Source organism: Festucalex cinctus, chromosome 1, assembly GCF_051991245.1.
Source record: "Festucalex cinctus isolate MCC-2025b chromosome 1, RoL_Fcin_1.0, whole genome shotgun sequence".
Taxonomy (NCBI): domain Eukaryota; kingdom Metazoa; phylum Chordata; class Actinopteri; order Syngnathiformes; family Syngnathidae; genus Festucalex; species Festucalex cinctus.
The window spans coordinates 38,952,439-38,971,090 of NC_135411.1; the positions used below are offsets into that span (position 1 = coordinate 38,952,439).

The 18,652-nt window shown below is 37.7% G+C and overlaps 1 protein-coding gene across 2 annotated transcripts in view; it reads right to left on the reverse strand.

The window, feature by feature from the left end:
* Positions 1-11,003, reverse strand: part of hdac5 (histone deacetylase 5) — a 65,972-nt gene extending 54,969 nt beyond the window's left edge. The window contains exon 1 of one of the 2 annotated variants that reach the window (XM_077534816.1): positions 10,894-11,003. The gene's annotated coding sequence lies outside the window, so the exon portion shown is untranslated. Of the gene's footprint in view, positions 1-10,747 lie in introns of both variants that reach the window. The other variant, XM_077534810.1, reaches the window with a different exon arrangement.
* Between the last annotated feature and the right edge of the window lie 7,649 nt (positions 11,004-18,652).

The window sequence follows — 18,652 nt, forward strand, 5'->3', positions numbered from 1 at the left end:
TGTAATGTAACTAAATGTAATTAATTAAAGGGATACTTCACTTATTTAGCCCATTATATCAATAAAAAGTGAATATTTTGTCTATAAATAATTTGATACTTTCATTATTTTTCACGTACAATTAGTACGTGTTTAAAAACACATTTTGCAACTTGCTGTCGACTGAAAATGACATCACAAAGGCTCAGGTAACCAATCACAGCTCACCTGTTTTCTAGGTTTGGTCATGTGACATTCACAAGCTCAGCTGTGATTGTTACCTGAGCCCATGTAATGTCATTTTCAGTCGACAGCAAGTTGTAAAATGTGTTTTTAAAGGTACTAATTGGACATGAAAAATAATAAAAATATAAAATTTATTATAGGTAAAATATTGTTTGATTGCCAATAATAAAAATGGCTAAATAAGTAAAGTATCCCTTTAACTGAATGTATCACTTATTATTCATGTTACAAATATTACATATTAGGGGTGTGCCAAAAAATCCATTCATAAAAGAATCGAGATTCTCATTTATTAATCGAATCGAATCGATATTTAATATCCAAAAATCAATTGTATTTAAGTTAGAAATGAAGAAGAAGGGGAAAAGGCAGTTGTAGCCCACATGCTGTTTTTGTGGAAAAGGGCACTTACAATACAAAATTAATAAATAAAAATAAATAAAAATAAAAAAAGACACTTTAATGTCTCTGGAGTAGACTGGAGTAGATCATGACAATGTTGTGCATATCTGTAAATTGAAGCAGAAATCATTTGTCAATCAAATAATTTTGAATCGACAATCAAATCGAATCGTGAGACAGTCAAAGATTCCCAGCCCTATTACATATCCATCCATCCATCCATCCATCCATCCATCTTCTACCGCTTATCCGAGGTCGGGTCGTGGGGGCAGCAGCTTTAGGAGGGAAATCCAGACTTCCCTCTCCCCAGCCACTTCAACCAGCTCCTGTGGAGGGATCCCAAGGCGTTCCCAGGCCAGCCGAGAGACATAGTCTCTCCAGCATGTCCTGGGTCGTCCCCGGGGCCTCCCGCCGGTGGGACATGCCCGAGAGCTAGCTTCTGTAGCCAGGGATTTTTTACATATGCATTTGCATGTTTAAAAAAAAAATAAAATTAAAAAAAAAAAACCCTCACTTGTTCTGTTATTACAACAAACTGTAAATCATTTTAATTTATCAAGTTAAGATACATTACTCAATCAATAAACAATCAAATTATCCAACTGAATACATTAAAAAAGAAAAAAAAAACATCATCAAAGCTATTATGCCACAGTTGAGAGAGGCAGACTAACGGTTCAACCAACAATTGTAAGCAATGCTAGTAAGAACATACTGTACATAAAAATGTCAGAATTACTTTTCCTTTTCACAACACTTATTGTTGTGCACATATGATGTTTTGTATTCCATAAAAACAATCTGTATATCATTAAACTATTTTGATTCTACTAAAGGACAACGGTGCATGAACATGTGTAAATGTATTCCCCAAAACATAAATTCAGAGAGAGGTTTTTCAACGCAACTTTAAACTCTTAAAACAGTTCAAATTTAAAAACAATGAACACCTAGAATTTAAATATCCACTAAACAGGCACAAACATGTCAGGCCTACATTTCAATACAAACTATATTTTGGTGTCTGCAACTCAAAAAATGTCCAATGATACTTAAAATCTCAGCTTCCTGAGGAGGCTCATTTCAAGTTTCTCAATTCCAACATTCTTAGTGGATCATGCACATCAAAAAAAACAACCCAGGAGTTGTTCTCACAGTTCTATATTGACGAGGGTCTCAACAAACTGTCTCAACCCTTCACCCATTTGCGAGTTTGCCAGTGACAGGAAAGCATAGTTATGTCACTAATAATTTATTATTGAAGTATTCTGTAAGATGTTTTTCCACATTGTTGTTCTATTCTCAAATGGGTGAAGGGTCCCAAAGTGCCCAGGCAGCCCTCCTCAGACCTGCATGCTCAGCCCCCTTGACATGACACCTCCACCCAAATTTTCTCCTCAAAACTGGAAGTGCAAGTGGAGAAGATTGACCAAAGCAGAGAAACTTCAAACCACTATGTCTTTTGGTGCATTCGTTCTCAAACCTTCTATACCAAGTACCTCCTAAAAATACCGAGTGCTCTAAGTACCACCACAGTGGCCAAAATTCAAATGTAGGTCTAAGTATTCATGGAAATAATACTATGGCAAGATAGTTCTACACTGTTTTTGCATTCAATGTAATACAGAAGTAGCACATTACCACTGCACCGGTATACAGATTAGAGATAGGCCAATATTGTTATTTATTTCAGGGAAGGTACCGATTATTAGGGTTGAAAAAATAAATAAAAATCCATTCAGCAATATATCGCGATATTACAGCATGCAAGTGACGCAATTATCGAATCGATTCAATATGCGGCCGAATCGATTTTTAAACATAATTTTTTTTTATGGATATATTAAACAAAATGTCTTACTTAAGGTTAGGGTTCACACGTTAAGCATGGAAGAATATTATATTAATGGAACATTAAGCCTTAATATTTTATTATTTTATTTTTTTTCAGTGCTGTTCAAACATGAAACTGATTGTAACAGATTGTTTGTGAAATACAGTGGCTCGCAGTTATTAGTGTGAAGTTTCAGATAAATATAGATTTACATGCAAATGTTACAGTGTACATGTACAACTCTACTGATAGCGGTAGCGGTGGGCATATGGTAAAAATGTCATATCACAATTCTTTAAAAATGAAATTCACGATCTCGATTTTATCACGATTCTTTTTTTTTTCTTTTTTACATATTTTTAGACTAATCTTCACATTTCTGAACAAAATAAAACATATTTAAAATGTATATAAAACCCTAAAAGAAAAAAAGCAGACATCTTAAGCCAACTAAGCTTTCTGAACAGGTTTCAATTGAAATAGTGCTTTTTTTTTCTTTTTTTTTTAATCAAATAGTGCAATGAATGTAAACATAAATGGTAATGAACAGCCTCGGTTACTTTAGTTACAGTGCCAATGGTGTATGAACAGCGCTTAACACCACAATAGAAATTGAAAATGTTTTTTCCGCAATAAACTATCGACAAAAACAGTTTGGAATGAAAAACAGATCTAATCTCCAGGTACTAGGCAATTCGCACCCCTACCGATTATTAGTAGTTAGTTAAGGACACCAATACCCGATATTTGGAGTCGATATTCATTTTCAAAAGGGAAAATATTGGCATTAAAAATTTAAAAAAAAAATTACAAACTCCAGCTTTTAAATTTGTTACATTTTTAAGCATATGTTTATTGAGCAACTTTTAGGATTTATAAAATATTGGAGTTAAAAAAAAAAAAATCTTAGTCAATAGACATCTTTGTTTTAAAATTCTAAGAAAACATTCAGGGTTCTCCCAAGGGCCAGTAGCATGTCTTTAAAAGTCAAATAAAAACTTAAACAATAGCTCCTTATTGTTTTCTACAGTAAATAAAGTTTTCCAAAATTTCAAAACATCTTTCAGTATTAAAATGTAACTTATCTTATTTATAAATTCAAACAAAAAGAGAGGGGTCAGCCACATTTCTTATAACGTTAACTCAAATTTTAAATAAATACTTTCCTGAAGTTGACACATTTTTAAATTGATGTATTATCGGGCGCATGATTCTTCAAAAAGGCCGATGCCAATATTCGTCAAAATGCTGAATATCGGCACTGAAAATTGACCTGACCGATAATCGGTCTATCTCTAATACAGATTTATTGCAAGTCACTTGAAATATGTGCTGTGTGTGAAGCATGTGACACGCGGGTGGAGATGGACTTGGATTGGCACACCCAAGGTCGTCTCTACTGTACATCTGCAAAGTTGTTTAGAGCAACAGTTTAGATTTTTATCCTGCTTCAAACATAAAGCGTCAAGTGCACATTTGTGGTTGATAGTATTAATTCCGTCACTGTTTGTGATACACGTTAATGACGCATGGCCCTGTTTTCGTTTTCGGTGCAAGTCTAGCTGAAAATCCAGTCTAACGGTGCGCATCGGAGGAGTTGTTTTTGTTTTGGTATTTTTGTAGACTTTGCACCAGTAGAATTGGGCGTAATGGGTGTTTGCGCCTTTGTGGGGCGGAACAAAGCATTTCCCCAGCCAATCGTCCATCCATCCATCCATCCATCCATCCATCCATTTTCTTGACCGCTTATTCCTCACAAGGGTCGCGGGGGGTGCTGGCGCCTATCTCAGCTGGCTCTGGGCAGTAGGCGGGGGACACTCTGGACTAGGGGTGTTTAAAAAAAATCGATTCGGCGATATATCGCGATACTACATCGCGCGATTCTCGAATCGATTCAATAATCGGCAGAATCGATTTTTTTTTTTTTTTTTTTTTTTTTTTTTTTTTTTTTTTTAGGATTCACACCTTGTGCATGGAAGAATGTTATATGAATGGGACATTAAGCCTTAATATTTTATTTTAATGCTGTTCAAACATGAAACTGATTACAACCTCTATAAGACTGAAATTTCAGATAAATAAATAATACATTTTCATATAAATCTTACACTCTACAAGCTTACTGATTAGTATTTTCTAAATTTTAATGAAAAAAATCGCAACAATCGACTTATAAATTCGTATCGGGATTAATCGGTATCGAATCGAATCGTGACTTGTGAATCGTGATACGAATCGAATCGTCAGGTACTAGGCAATTCACACCCCTACTCTGGACTGGTTGCCAGCCAATCGTAGCCTACCATATTCGCAGAAGGATGAGGGCTCGGAGTTAGTGTTGCACGGGATACCGATACCAGTAACGTACCTCGATGTTTTGGCGTCAAAAACGGCTTGGTATCATTTATTTCTTAATACCGGTACTTAAAAAAATAAATACGAGACAGCCCGCCAACTCTGCTTTAAAGGTATGTAGTCTAGACATACACGCATGGCCACCTGTCTACTGATATGTGGAAAACGCCTTAAGTAAGCGGCACGCCTCTTTCAGCGTGTGTGCGAGAGGGCGCAGGAAGATGAATTCAGCACTGAACGCTGAAGCGCTCGTTGGCCGTGCACTCCTCATTGAGAAGCACAACGCCCTAATTATGTGTATAGCGCTCGCTGACCGGCCACTCGTGAGAAGCATCAGTTTTAGAAAAGTTTTGTAACAAGAGCAAATGTTTTTTACGGAGAAGCAGAAGAAAAAGCAACAATCACTCCTGCAGTGGACTCAAGGTGCGTTCAATGAACAGGCACACAGTAGGAAATCACAGTAATGCATAGAAAAAGCTTCGACGACTGACGACTGACAGGTTGTGACGCATTTTTGACACTTCTCTTAAAAAATAAGGCAAGTCTGAATTATTTTGTTCCCAATTTGTAATATTTGATTACGCATTCGACTAGTTGGGAGAGGAATGGAGAAGGGCGGAGACATGCACGCACACTCAAGCAACGTTGCATTGAGTCCTTGAGTGCCACTGTATTACCAATATTTAACACATTCACTACCAGTCCAAAAATGCATCATTTGACGTCTTTTTCCGTCAATGGCAGTGAATGAGTTAAAATGGATGACATCAAATACAGTCAACTAGAGTACTTGGTACAAGAATATGGCATGCAATGTAAAAGCACATAAGTATACATAAATATATATACAGTATGTGCAGACATTAACATGTATACATCCTAATATTTTGAATTAATAAAAAACATAATTTGAAGTTTTTTTGTGAGTTTTAATTTTGCTGCTTTGGCTGATGTTTTAGATTTTTGTCGAGGTACCGTTTCAGTACCGGTATTGAGGTCTTTTATGCAGGTATAGTATCGAAGTCAAAATTTTGGTATTGCGACAGCACTACTCGGAGTGCAGTCAACCCAAGTACACTGGGTCTGACATTGAGGAAAAAGACTCGCAGGGGTCCGGTGCATGCCATCAGCAGATAAACTAAAAATATGCAAGATGGCCCTTAACAGCTCAGAATTGTGTTGCTCCGCCATCAAAATTGAGATGCACCCATTTTTACACTGAGCGCTAGTCTACGTAAATCGAGCCCGTTACCTCATCTTGTTTTTAATTTCTCCATAAAATGATGCCATCCAGGAATAATCATTTCATTTCTACAAACACCGCTTGAGTCCAGACCCGGACCGCAACCGCATATGAAGATAGCTACACTAGATGCACCCTCTGAAAAAGACTTTGAAGCTTGTGTTTTAGGACTTTGGGCCTTGAGTTTGACACACGTGGCCTTGTGTGAGTACAGTATGCCGTAAAACGACTTGGATGACACGTGACAGAGGTGTCAGAGTGTTCTTGCCGAAGGAGAGTGGACTGCATAATTTTTACCATTCTTCACTAAAATGTCTTGAAGGCAAGAAGAAAAAAAAGCTAGCACAAAGGTTATGCTGATGGATATAGTTACACCAACACCAATCCCTGAACATGAACATCCCTTATCCAGGCCTCGTTATACCATATGGCATCTTAAAAAACCTAATGAGTTAACTTGCAACTCGGGAATGTTGAGTTTAGCATCACATCCTGATATTTTGGGTTACTGTGGCTTAGTAAACAAAAAAATAGCTAATTGAGAAAATGCCAGTAATCAGCAATTAGAAATCTCATTTGATCTATTAAATAGAACAAAAACTAATGGGTGTCAAGGCCTCTAGAGCTTATAAGACCTTACTATTAAGCTAAAAGCACACACTTGTCCAAAAAGAAAAATTGAAATTTGCACAGCAGGCATTTCTCAAATAGTTTGTCCATACTGTGCAGTAGTAGCATCTGAGACACATGATTATCCTGTGAACCATTTAAGAGTACCTACTCTTCACAACCGAATAAAATAAATAAATAAATAAATAAATAAATAAATAAATAAAAAATAGAATGAGGTTTATCATCCTCACTGGTTTTGTAATATTCATGGAAAGCAATTGCAGTATACTTCCTTCACTGACTGCATCAGGGAAATGTTAGCTATTTACTACTGCAACACTAACGTCCTCCTCATAATTCTCTCATCTAACATGTCAACAGGAGTTACAGCAGAAATTAGGCATGAAATGTAAGAGAAGGCTTAAAAGTCAAGTTAACCTGCATTTAAAGTGGCATGACCTCTTTTTCACAAATGTCATTTTCCCTCCAGTGCATATCTCAGACTTGAGCATCAACCTGCTTTATCTTCTTTCTTTGGGCTCCTTTGTGATACCCCACAGAAGGACACCAGTGACGTCAAATGTGACGATGAACTACAGAAGTGGAAATGAAACCTAGGCCCGTTTTTTATTGAGTGGTACCAACTCGGCATTCCACGGCCCCACCTACTATTCATTTCAGTCTGTTTCATATGTTGACTGTGGAGTGGTTTTCACAGGTTTCGCAGCAGAGCCAAACCAATATTGAGCCAATGTTGAGAACATCTTATAGCGCAGAGGTGGGCAAACTCGAGGGCCGGAGTCCTGCAGGTTTTAGATGTTTCCCTTCTCCAACACAGCTGGTATATGAGCTGGTATACAGCTGCTCATCAGCAAGCTCTGCATAAGCCTAATAACGATCCTGTTGATTGGAATCATCTTGTGTTGGAAGAGGGAAACCATCAAAACCTACAGGACTCTGGCCCTCGAGTAAATTCGGTTCAATTCAGTGGGATTACAATTCGGTTCAATCTGGTTTGTTTGAGAGGGTATGATGTGATGCAATGTGTTTACTTCAGATACAAATGAATTAACTTGTCAGTGCGGTAAAGGTGTCATTTCCTTCAAAGATATATCTCTCAATGTATTTCAATATATTTTAGAGTGGAAAGATTCCACTCAGTTTGATTCAATTCGGGTTAGGCCTATGTGTTGTATTCTCAGCAATCAGTCTTGCTATTTCTTTCTTTAGTGATGTTATTTAAGGTACACCGTGCATGACGTCAGACTTCTTTGTCCCTCCTGACCCTTCTTCTGTTGAAGTCATCTATGTCATTAAGTGGGTGCCACCCACTGTTCAAACTGATACACTACCGGTGAAATAAATATTTCCTCACAACAAGGAAATAAAATTGTGTTGCTGGTTAAACGATAGAGGTTAAAGGTAATCCTAAATGTTACTTGAAGCACTGTTGTGTTCACTTTAATTCTTTGTACTTCCCTGTATTTCTTCAACAACCACATTATTTTAATTGGGACTGTTTCTTTGATTACTTTTATTTTTTATTTATTTGTTTATTCATTTGTTTATATTCATTTTAATGTAGTGTTCAATACAAAACAAGTATTTAATTAAAGGGGCTGTCTGCCGGTTTCACTCAGGAAAATGCACTTTTTAAATACAGGATTTAAACAAACTAGGAAGGTATAGCGAAGGTATAGTGATAAGTAGTTTGAAGTGGTGTGGGGGTACATTCCGCTCCAAAAATTGCATGGGAAGTCAGTGAGCAAACCGAATCTAATAAAAGTTATGCAAAGGAGAAAAGGGGTATAGTTCACAAAGGTGGTTCAACAACCTGTGAGATTAACGAGTTCATATACCCTCAACTAGGAAACTCTGCGTTTTCGGTTCCAGTCCAGCTGATTCCAGTGTGTTATATCAACGCTGAGTAGTTATAGCTGAACTGACTACGACTCTTAAAAGACCGCCTCAATGGAGCCCCGATTCGTCGAGTCACCATGGCAACGGGGATCACGAGCGCGGTACTGCCCTCTGCTTCCGCATTGCTTTTTTACCCCCCCTCCCAACCGAAAATCATAATACGATCATATGTCAAATTTGAACATATCTTTATTTAAAAAAAAAAAAAAAAAAAGAAAAAAAAGTGTAACATCGCACAGCTCCCCATGAAGAAGGCGGCGTGGGAGAACATTGCTGCTCCGGTCAATGCGTAAATGTATATGTATTAGGGGTGTGAATTGCCTAGTACCTGACGATTCGATCCGTATCACAATTCATAGGTCACGATTCGATTCGATACCGATTAATCCCGATATGAATTTAAGTCGATCGTTGCGATTTTTTTACTCAAATTTAGAAAACCCCATTCAGTAAACTTGCACATGTACACTGTAAGATTTGTATGAAAATTTATTATTTATTGATCTGAAACTTTAGTGTTATAACTGTGAGCCACTGTATTTAACAAACAGGTTGTAACCTTTTTCATGTTAGAACAGCATTGAAATAAAATAGTAAGGCTTAATGTTCCATTAATATAACATTCTTCCATGCTTAAGGTGTGAAAGTTAGACGTTTTGTTGAATATTTTTTCATCAAAAATGGATGTTAAAAAAATAAAATAAAAAATAAAAAAATATATATATATATATATTATAGCTGTAAGTTTCTGGCTTCATAAAAAGGACACGCAGTAAAAATATATCTACATATATATTCATATATACTACTACTACATATATACTCATATATACTAATTTTGGGAGTGCCATGGTTTAATAATGGGAGTGCTATTGTTAATTTTGAGGGTGCTGAAGCACCCCAAAAATTGCCTAAATACGCGTCTGGTTGGCGCTTTGATGAGTTTCTTTATTGAAATATGTTTGTCTGTTCAAAAAAAGAAGAAGAAGAAAAAAAGAAGAAGGCCATAGGCTGGATAATATGTGACCTCACCCTATGACTTTTGATTGGCTTTGTTTTCCTGTCAAATTCTGTTTAGGCTGTTTTTGTTTGTTTTTAAACTGAAGCTGATGGCACCAATCAATCAATCAATCAATCAATCAATCAATCAATCAATCAAATCTGCCTATTTCTATAATGTAGGAGAAAGCCGGCCAAGTGAAAAACCAAGCAACAGGGAGCACATTCAAACTCAACACAGGAAGGACGGAGCAAAGATTAAAACCCCGAACCTCGTAACAGTGAGGAAGACATGCAAAAGCCCAAAATTAAAAAATAAAATACAATAAAATGAAGCTATTTTTTCCTATGTGGAAATTGAAACCTTAAGAAATTGGATATTAATACAATATAACAGAGTTGTTATCGTGTCATTCCTAGATCATCACTCAAAGATTTGAAGTGGCAAAGACAGATGTCATATGGTAAAGTACATCAAAAAAGATAACTAAGTTGAGCAGTATTTTTTTCCTTCATGTCTACACAAACAATAGTGCGAATAATGAACCTAAACTATCCAATTGTGGCAAGTAACCTCAGTCATTAAGTCTGATGTTACTAGATTGACTAAGATAAGTCACAACATCAAAGTGCACTATTGTCAAATGGCTTAAGTAAATACTAAAGATAATAACGCGGTAATACACGTGTTTTAAGCGACCAAAGTCGGTTAGTGAGGTTTTTAAGCAGGATATTGTTGAATGGTAGCTGTTAGCTTAAGGCGTGTACTGGAGAAGACCTACTGTTGGTTGCCTACTTCAGGCTGTCAGCTTCCAAGTTGTGCCCTGCTTCGTTAGCTGCTAGCTGTCAGTTGAACGCAAACTCAATAAACAGCTCAGAGGCCAACGTGTGTAATTGTTGCGTGCCACATAGAAGCTGCTATGTTGCTTTTTCCTTTTCTTTCTTTCTTTTTTTTAAGGATACGTGTGTTTTACCAGTCAGGTACCAGTTTGGTGTCCTTTAGCTAGCCATAGCAGTGTGTTTCCAAGTTAGCTAAGTGTGGATAACGGCTCAACAAACGCAATAATTCATGAGACAATGAAGCAATAAAAGGAAGCAAGCGGGGCAGTCACGCATGAACACACGCACGCACTGGTTTTCTCTCACTCCACGGTTACCGTGGATGTCGGCGGGTCCTCCTGGAACGTGTACTAGTGCGGCGGTGTCTTGCTCCCGGCTCTGGTTCCCATCGCGGCTCGCAACGTCTCCACGCAAAGCAAGCGCGGTCGGAACGTGAAATTTCCACAACCTGGCCGCGACTCACCTCCTAGGGTTTCACCACCTCCATATTTACAGTCCGCCTCGCTAACGTTCTCCCGTCCCTTCTCCTCCTCTCCGCCGCCACTACCACCACCAACAACAACATTATTGACGTCCTCCTCTTACCACGTGACCAGTCTGCTGGGGCTAAAAATAGACGCCGTCGAAACCAATGGAAGCAGACAGACAGAATGGCAGACAGACAGGATCGAGATCGAAAAGCAGAGCTGCGCTGAAGTTGATCAAATGCTTCACCCAACTACTCAATCTTTACTCTTATAAACATACAGTAGTTTTCGACAATTTGCTGGAGAGTTGTGCTTTTCCAGTCTCTGTCGTTGATTCATATACAACAGTACAATATAGTCATTCCAAGTAATGCCGTTTGCTTTTATAAGTCCTCGCTGAGTATTTACATTATCAGTGGCGTCTCTAGGCTTATTTTAGGGTGGCTTAAACCCCCCTAAACTTGTTTCAATACCCTCTAAATAACAATACATTTTTGTGATGACTAGATAGATGAATCCTTATGATCACTTGAAACTTTCCTTCCAACTGGACCAGCGTGAAGCTGCTCCCACGCAAAATTTGGGGGACATAGACTGCTTTCACTTTATGATTTGTTTGTGTTTGTAAAGACTTTAGTTTGCGCTGTTAGATATTACACACTTAAATTTCTAGTGACGATATCAGCCAGCCCCCGCTTACTGTAGAATGGACCCGAATCGGTTTGTTTTTGCTTTGTGCTCCAGCTGTTGTGAGGTTCCAAATGCCTCTGGTGGCCAACACCTTAATTGTCATTTTAACTATGAGTGTTTTTTTGATTTTTTTTTTTAAGAAGATTGCATTCTTGTAAGTTCCTCTGCAGGGAATAACAACTGGACTTAAAACACCGTAATTAGAGCTTAATTAGAGCTAGATTTAGATATAATTCATGTACAGTGATACCTTGGCTGACGAACGCTTAAACTCACGAACTTTTCGCCTCACGAACATTAAATTCGCAAGCATATAGTCTCTGCTGACGAACTAGTTTTCGGCGGACGAACCAAACCACGCGGTCGGACAGCGCCACGGTGGCGGCCACGAGAAGCTGACGCACGCTCACGGCGTCCCAGTTCGTCACCCCCTTTCTTTTAGTGCGGACGCGGTTTGTGTTTGATAGACATTTTGGACCATATTGAGTGTACTTTTGCTATTATGGGACCGAAAAAGACCCCACCACAGGCTAGTGTTAAGCCTAATGCTACGTTCTCACCAATAGCGAGGGACGACGATTCGGCGGCGCGTTTGCATTGTAGTCAATGGAGTTCGCGCCACTAAAAAAAAAGCGAAAGTGCTATCACGTACCTCAAAAAAGGAGAAAATAGTGCCACGGCTGTTTAGTCCCAGGAAAGAGGTGAAAGTAGTTGACGGTGCTCACTTGTTGACTCGCTAAAGTGCTCCACTTCCTTGTTCACCAAGGGACACGCCTCCTCCGTTCCGGTGAGCACGAAAGCGCGAATGAGCGGCAACCGTTCCAAAAACACTCTACGCGGTGAAACGCTCGCGAATGAAGTAAGTCTACCATCCTTAAGAACTACCATCACAAAGGTAAATAAAACGACTTTATTATACAGTACACTTTATTTCTTTAATTACAATACAATAGCACATTTATTATATATAAAATAAGGTATATTTTTGTGTAGTTTTAAGGCTTATTTAGTAGAAAATTATGTTTTATAGGGACCTGGGAACGGATTATTCTCATTTTAATGGTTTCTTATGGGAAATAAATGTTCGGAAGACAAACTTTTCGCCTTACACACACTTTCTGGGAACCAATTATGGTCGTGAGCTGAGGTATCACTGTATTCCGTTTATGATTTATATGTGGCGATTCGGACAGCCAGCTCACTTCGTTGCATATCACATGACCACCATACATGTCCTGACACACTGGCACATAAATCTCAGACTATTTAAAAATGTTTTAAAACTGTATTTTATTTCCTTTGTTGTACATATCTTCAACTATACATATATATATATATATATATATATATATATATATATATATATATATATATTAGGGGTGTGAATTGCCTAGTACCTGACGATTCGATTCGTATCACGATTCACAGGTCATGATTCGATTCGATACCGATTAATCCCGATACGAATTTATAAGTCGATTGTTGCGATTTTTTTCATTCAAATTTAGAAAATACTAATCAGTAAGCTTGTAGAGTGTAAGATTTATATGAAAATGTATTATTTATTTATCTGAAATTTCAGTCTTATAGAGGTTGTAATCTGTTTCATGTTTGAACAGCATTAAAATAAAATATTAAGGCTTAATGTTCCGTTCATATAACATTCTTCCATGCTCAAGGTGTGAATCCTAAAAAAAAAAAAAAAAAAAAAAATCGATTCTGCCGATTATTGAATCGATTCGAGAATCGCGCGATGTAGTATCGCGATATATCGCCGAATCGATTTTTTTTGACACCCCTAATATATATATATATATATATATATATATATATATATATATATATATATATATATATATATATATATATATATATATATATATATATATATATATATATATATATATATATATCCATCCATCCATCCATTTTCTTGACCGCTTATTCCTCACAAGGGTAGCGGGGGGTGCTGGCGCCTATCTCAGCTGGCTCTGGGCAGTAGGCGGGGGACACCCTGGACTGGTTGCCAGCCAATCGCAGGGCATATATATATATATATATATATATATATATATATATATATATATATATATATATACATATATATACATATATATATATATATATATATATATATATATATATATATATATATATATATATATATATATATATATATATATATATAAATATATATATATATGTATGATTCTCGCACTTGCGCTCGCACCATTTTATTTTTTTTCATACTCGCAATGCAATGAGGTATATTTTAACCGGTTGAGTGCCCATCGATGTTCACTACTTTTTAAAGGGTATTGTGGGTAATTTTGAGTGCACTACATTTTTTCTTTTGGACATTCGGACAACCCTACAAAATGGCGTGTCCCCATACAAACGAACTATATAGGCAGTAGCATGCACATTCCAACACATTGTGTTTTTTGAATGTTTTGTGTTGTTGTTTTTTAACAAAGAAACATATATTTCTTCCTGTATTGGCTTGGATATATGCACTTTGGCCTAAATGAAGGAGAGTTCCCATTTTTTAATTTAATAATGACATTACTTCAAACAAATAATTAAATAATACACAACATATAAAATACTTTGCCAATGTTCGGTTGTGAGGTGTCGCTGTGCGTATAAATCAAACCAGTTTGTTAACTGAGAAGAAAGAAAACGTTTTACAAATGAGGTCATTACAGTAGCCTATACTTAAAAAATTATTGGCGAACAACAAATGCTTCGAATTGGATTAAAAGGGGAAAAAAACTGAAAAAGAAAATGCAGCGGTCACTAAAGTCACAAAATATAGCACCCAAGTTGACACCATTAACTGTGATTTTGTAAACTATCTTTACTCTTTTCCCAGACTTGTTGGTAGTGGAATCAGTGCATGTCAGCAAGTGACAAAGGGTCAATGAAATTAAGGGTAAAACTGAAATTGTATGTCAAATACAGTGTTCAATGAATCCTCAACCTCAGAACTGTGAGGCACACATGCAAACCACTGTACATTGTTTTGCTAATTTAACAATCAATTCCACAAAAGTCCATCATAACTTTCAAACCCAAGAAAGGAAGAAAGAAAGAAAGAAAGAAAGAGATGAGGAATTAATGTATACTGTACTGCAAGCGAGCCTCAGAGATGGAAGGATGGTGAGGAATGATGGATTGAGGTGTGGAAGAACTGCGGTAGGGGAGAGGGAGATCAAGAACAGGGAGCGCTGTGGAGGTGGAATAAAAGGAAGGAGAGCGCAAGAGACAGAAATAGAGAGAGAGAAGGAAAGAGCTATTCTGGTAATGATGTTGTTGCCATGGAGATGCTTTCCCCCAGTCAGACTACTCCACAGGTGCCTTGTGGGGATTTTCAAAGGACATCACTGATTGGTGGTAATCTGGAGAACAGAGGGCTATTGATTGGTTAACTGAGGTGAAGGGCAAAGGTGCACGCCTTTACCCTTCAAACAGGCATCTATCTTTCTTTCTATCTATCTATCTATCTATCTATCTATCTATCTATCTATCTATCTATCTATCTATCTATCTATCTATCTATCTATCTATCTATCTATCTATCTATCTATCTATCTATCTATCTATCTATCTATCTATCTATCTATCTATCTATCTATCTATCTATCTATCTATCTATCTATCTATCTATCTATCTATCTATCCATCCATCCATCCATCCAGTGATGAAGTGGTCCCTGGAGAAGTGGGTATGCTCGCAATTTTCACCAGTTTTCTTTCTTTTCTTTTTTTTTTAAGTAGTCCAGTAAACCATCCTCTTTTAGAAACGGTGACATGTAAGAATTAAAAATCTGTCATTTGTTCTTGCTCATAGTAATAAAATTAGCATGACTTGTTAAGAACAGTTTGGTAACACAAGGAGCCTGAAATAATGTAAACTGTATGCATGTAAGTAAGTAAATCAGAAAGTAAAACTACCTATAGTACATGTTTATTCATCTTCCTGCCAGTGGCTCTTCCAAGTTTGGCTGCACACTGTGTTAAATGAGTTAAAAAAAAATATATATATATATATATATATATATATATATATATATATATATATATATATATATATATATATATATATATATTGTTGTTGTTCAGCTTACTCTCACAATGTTCACTTCTCTTTGAGCTCCATGAATAGGTTGTTAAACCTATTCATGATTCCCCCTTACTTGGCTCTCACTATTAAAAAGATATGCTGATGTTTGAGAAAAATTTATCAAATTGATCAAAATTGATCAAAACAATCATCATCAATGGATTCATGTCGATGATGAAATTTACAAACTAATTTACAGATCATTTCCACAAAAAATACTTTAGCAAGGGCGGCACGTTGGTTGACTGGTTAACATGTCCGCCTCCCAGTTCTGAGGACTCGGGTTTGAGTCCAGGCTCCGGCCTTCCTGGGTGCAGTTTGCATGCTCTCCCCATGCCTGCGTGGGTCTTCTCCGGGTACTCCGGTCTTCTCCCACATTCCAAAGACACGCATGGCAGGTTAATTGGGCGCTACGAATTGTCCCTACAGGTGTGCTTGTGAGTGTGGATGGTTGTTCATGTGCCCTGCGATTGGCTGGCAACCAGTCCAGGGTGTACTCCCCCTACTGCCCAAAGCCAGCTGAGATAGGCTCCAGCACCCCTTGTGAGAAATAAGCGGTCAAGAAAATGGATGGATGGATATTTTAGCATATATATAGCCCCAGTAAGTGAGTAGTCATAACATTATGCTAATTTAGTAAAAGAATCATCACCATTCCCAACCCACTCAGGTGAAAATTTGTCCAGTCATACTGCAGACACCGTAGGTCCTCATTAGCGCACTGCAAAGTTGTTGGTGGGAAAATGGGTCCATTGGTCCCATTCAGAGTTATTAGACAATAAAAGAGAAAAGGGAAGGACACACACGCACACGCACACCCCCACACACGCACACACACACATGGACGCAAGAAATAGGAATGGGAGCCGTGGTGAGTCAGACCTCTGAGTCACAGGAGAAATCAAAAATGTCAAGTAGAAAAACAGTATATACACACACGAGACACATGAACAGACATGGCTGTGGGCACCATTTTCAGACATAAAAAAAAATAAAAAAAAAATAAAATAATAATAATATCATCCATTCTCTTGACCGTTTTTTCCTCACAACGGTCGCGGGCTGGAGCCCATCCGAGCTGGCTTTGGGCAGTAGGCGGGGTACACCCTGAACTGGTTGCCAGCCAATCGCAGAGCACACAGAGACAAACAACCATCCACACTCACAAGCACACCTAGGGACAATTCAGAGTGCCCAATTAACCTGCCATGCCTATCTTTCGAATGTGGGAGGAGACCGGAGTACCCGGAGAAGACCCACGCAGGCACGGGGAGAACATGCAAACTCCACCCAGGAAGGTCCGAGCCTGGACTCGAACTATACATATATATACATATATATATATATATATATATATATATATATATATATATATATATATATATATATATATATATATATCATCATATCAATTAGCAATTATGAAACATAGTTGACCTAAAGAGCTTTTAGTAAAAGTAGTTCTGATTGCATTGATGTATATCCCCAAATCTTTAATATGTACAAAACTCAAAGTAATATTGTGAACAGTGTACATAATTGTGGTAGGCTGCTTTTTTCTTTCTTTCTTTCTTTTTTTTTTTGGGAAGGGGGGTGGGGGGTTAAAATGTTTTAATTTAGGGTCTCAATTCAGTGTACAGTACGAAAGAAAGTTGTTATCCACCTTACTGGGCCTGCCTTTGTAGCAACGTGCTTTAACTTAGGCTGCAGCGCCCTCAAACGGAGAAAAGGGGATACTGCCAGCCTTGAGTCACCCAGGAAGAATTGTGTGCTGTTCCATCCGTGCCATAAATCCGAGCAACAGAAAACTTAAACTCAACCAATCATCATAACCAACCTTTTTAGTTAGATAAAAGGGACAGACCATCTACTACCACAGTCAAACAGCGTCAGTAACCAAAGAACCACTCAGTGGTAGACTTCTTATTTACACATTTAGGCAACATACCGTCCGTGACCAAGGTTAAGCCAGTCGTGAGAATTGACGCTTTGCTGACGTTCTGGTGGACTTCAGTTGTTCCAGCACTATGGATTCCACCATCATCATCATCATCCAGTCCACAACTCCATTTTTTCACTGTCAAGTTCTCCTGGTTCGATGAGGCTTTCCCACTCGCAGGTGCCGTGAGCAGCACACCACTTAAAAGGTTGACCCACTTAGAAGAGGTTAAATCTGGATTCCATTCGGATGACCAGACGTTGTTTGTCTTGTTTTTTATTTACTTTTTATTGACAAGTAGCTGGGTTGGATTGTAAGGTGAAACCCCTCAAACAGAAAAATATATTGTTTTTTTTTTTCCTTAGCAATGTGCAATGTGATCACAAATGTGAAGAGTGTAGCCCCCCTGCCCCCGACGGCGCATATATATATATATATATATATATATCCCTGCGATTGGTTGGCAACCAGTCCAGGGTGTCCCCCGCCTACTGCCCAGAGACCCTCCGCGACCCTTGTGAGGAATAAGCGGTATGGATGGATGGATATATATATATATATATATATATATATATATATATATATATATATATATATATATATATATATATATATATATATATATATATATGTATATGCTAAACTCGCTGGATATTACACAATAGAGTCTAAATGAATTTATTGAACACCAAGACAGATCTGCTTGAATTGCATTATGTGAATGAACTGTGAATATCATTTTGTTTGTATCGATTCACTGAAGAGGCAGATGGAGGAGGCATCGGAGACGAGTACACCTGCCGCTCTTGTGCCAATAGTGGCTCCGTTAGGCCTATATGCCCCAGTCCGTTGGTGGCTAGGGTTGCACGGAAGTTTGTCAGACTGAGGAGGAGAATTAAGTTTTAAATGAATTTACTGAACTTTATTGAAGGTTTAATCCGTTGTCATTATTCATTAAAAAATAATGTGAAATCTAGCCAAGTTTTTATTAGTCTCTTTC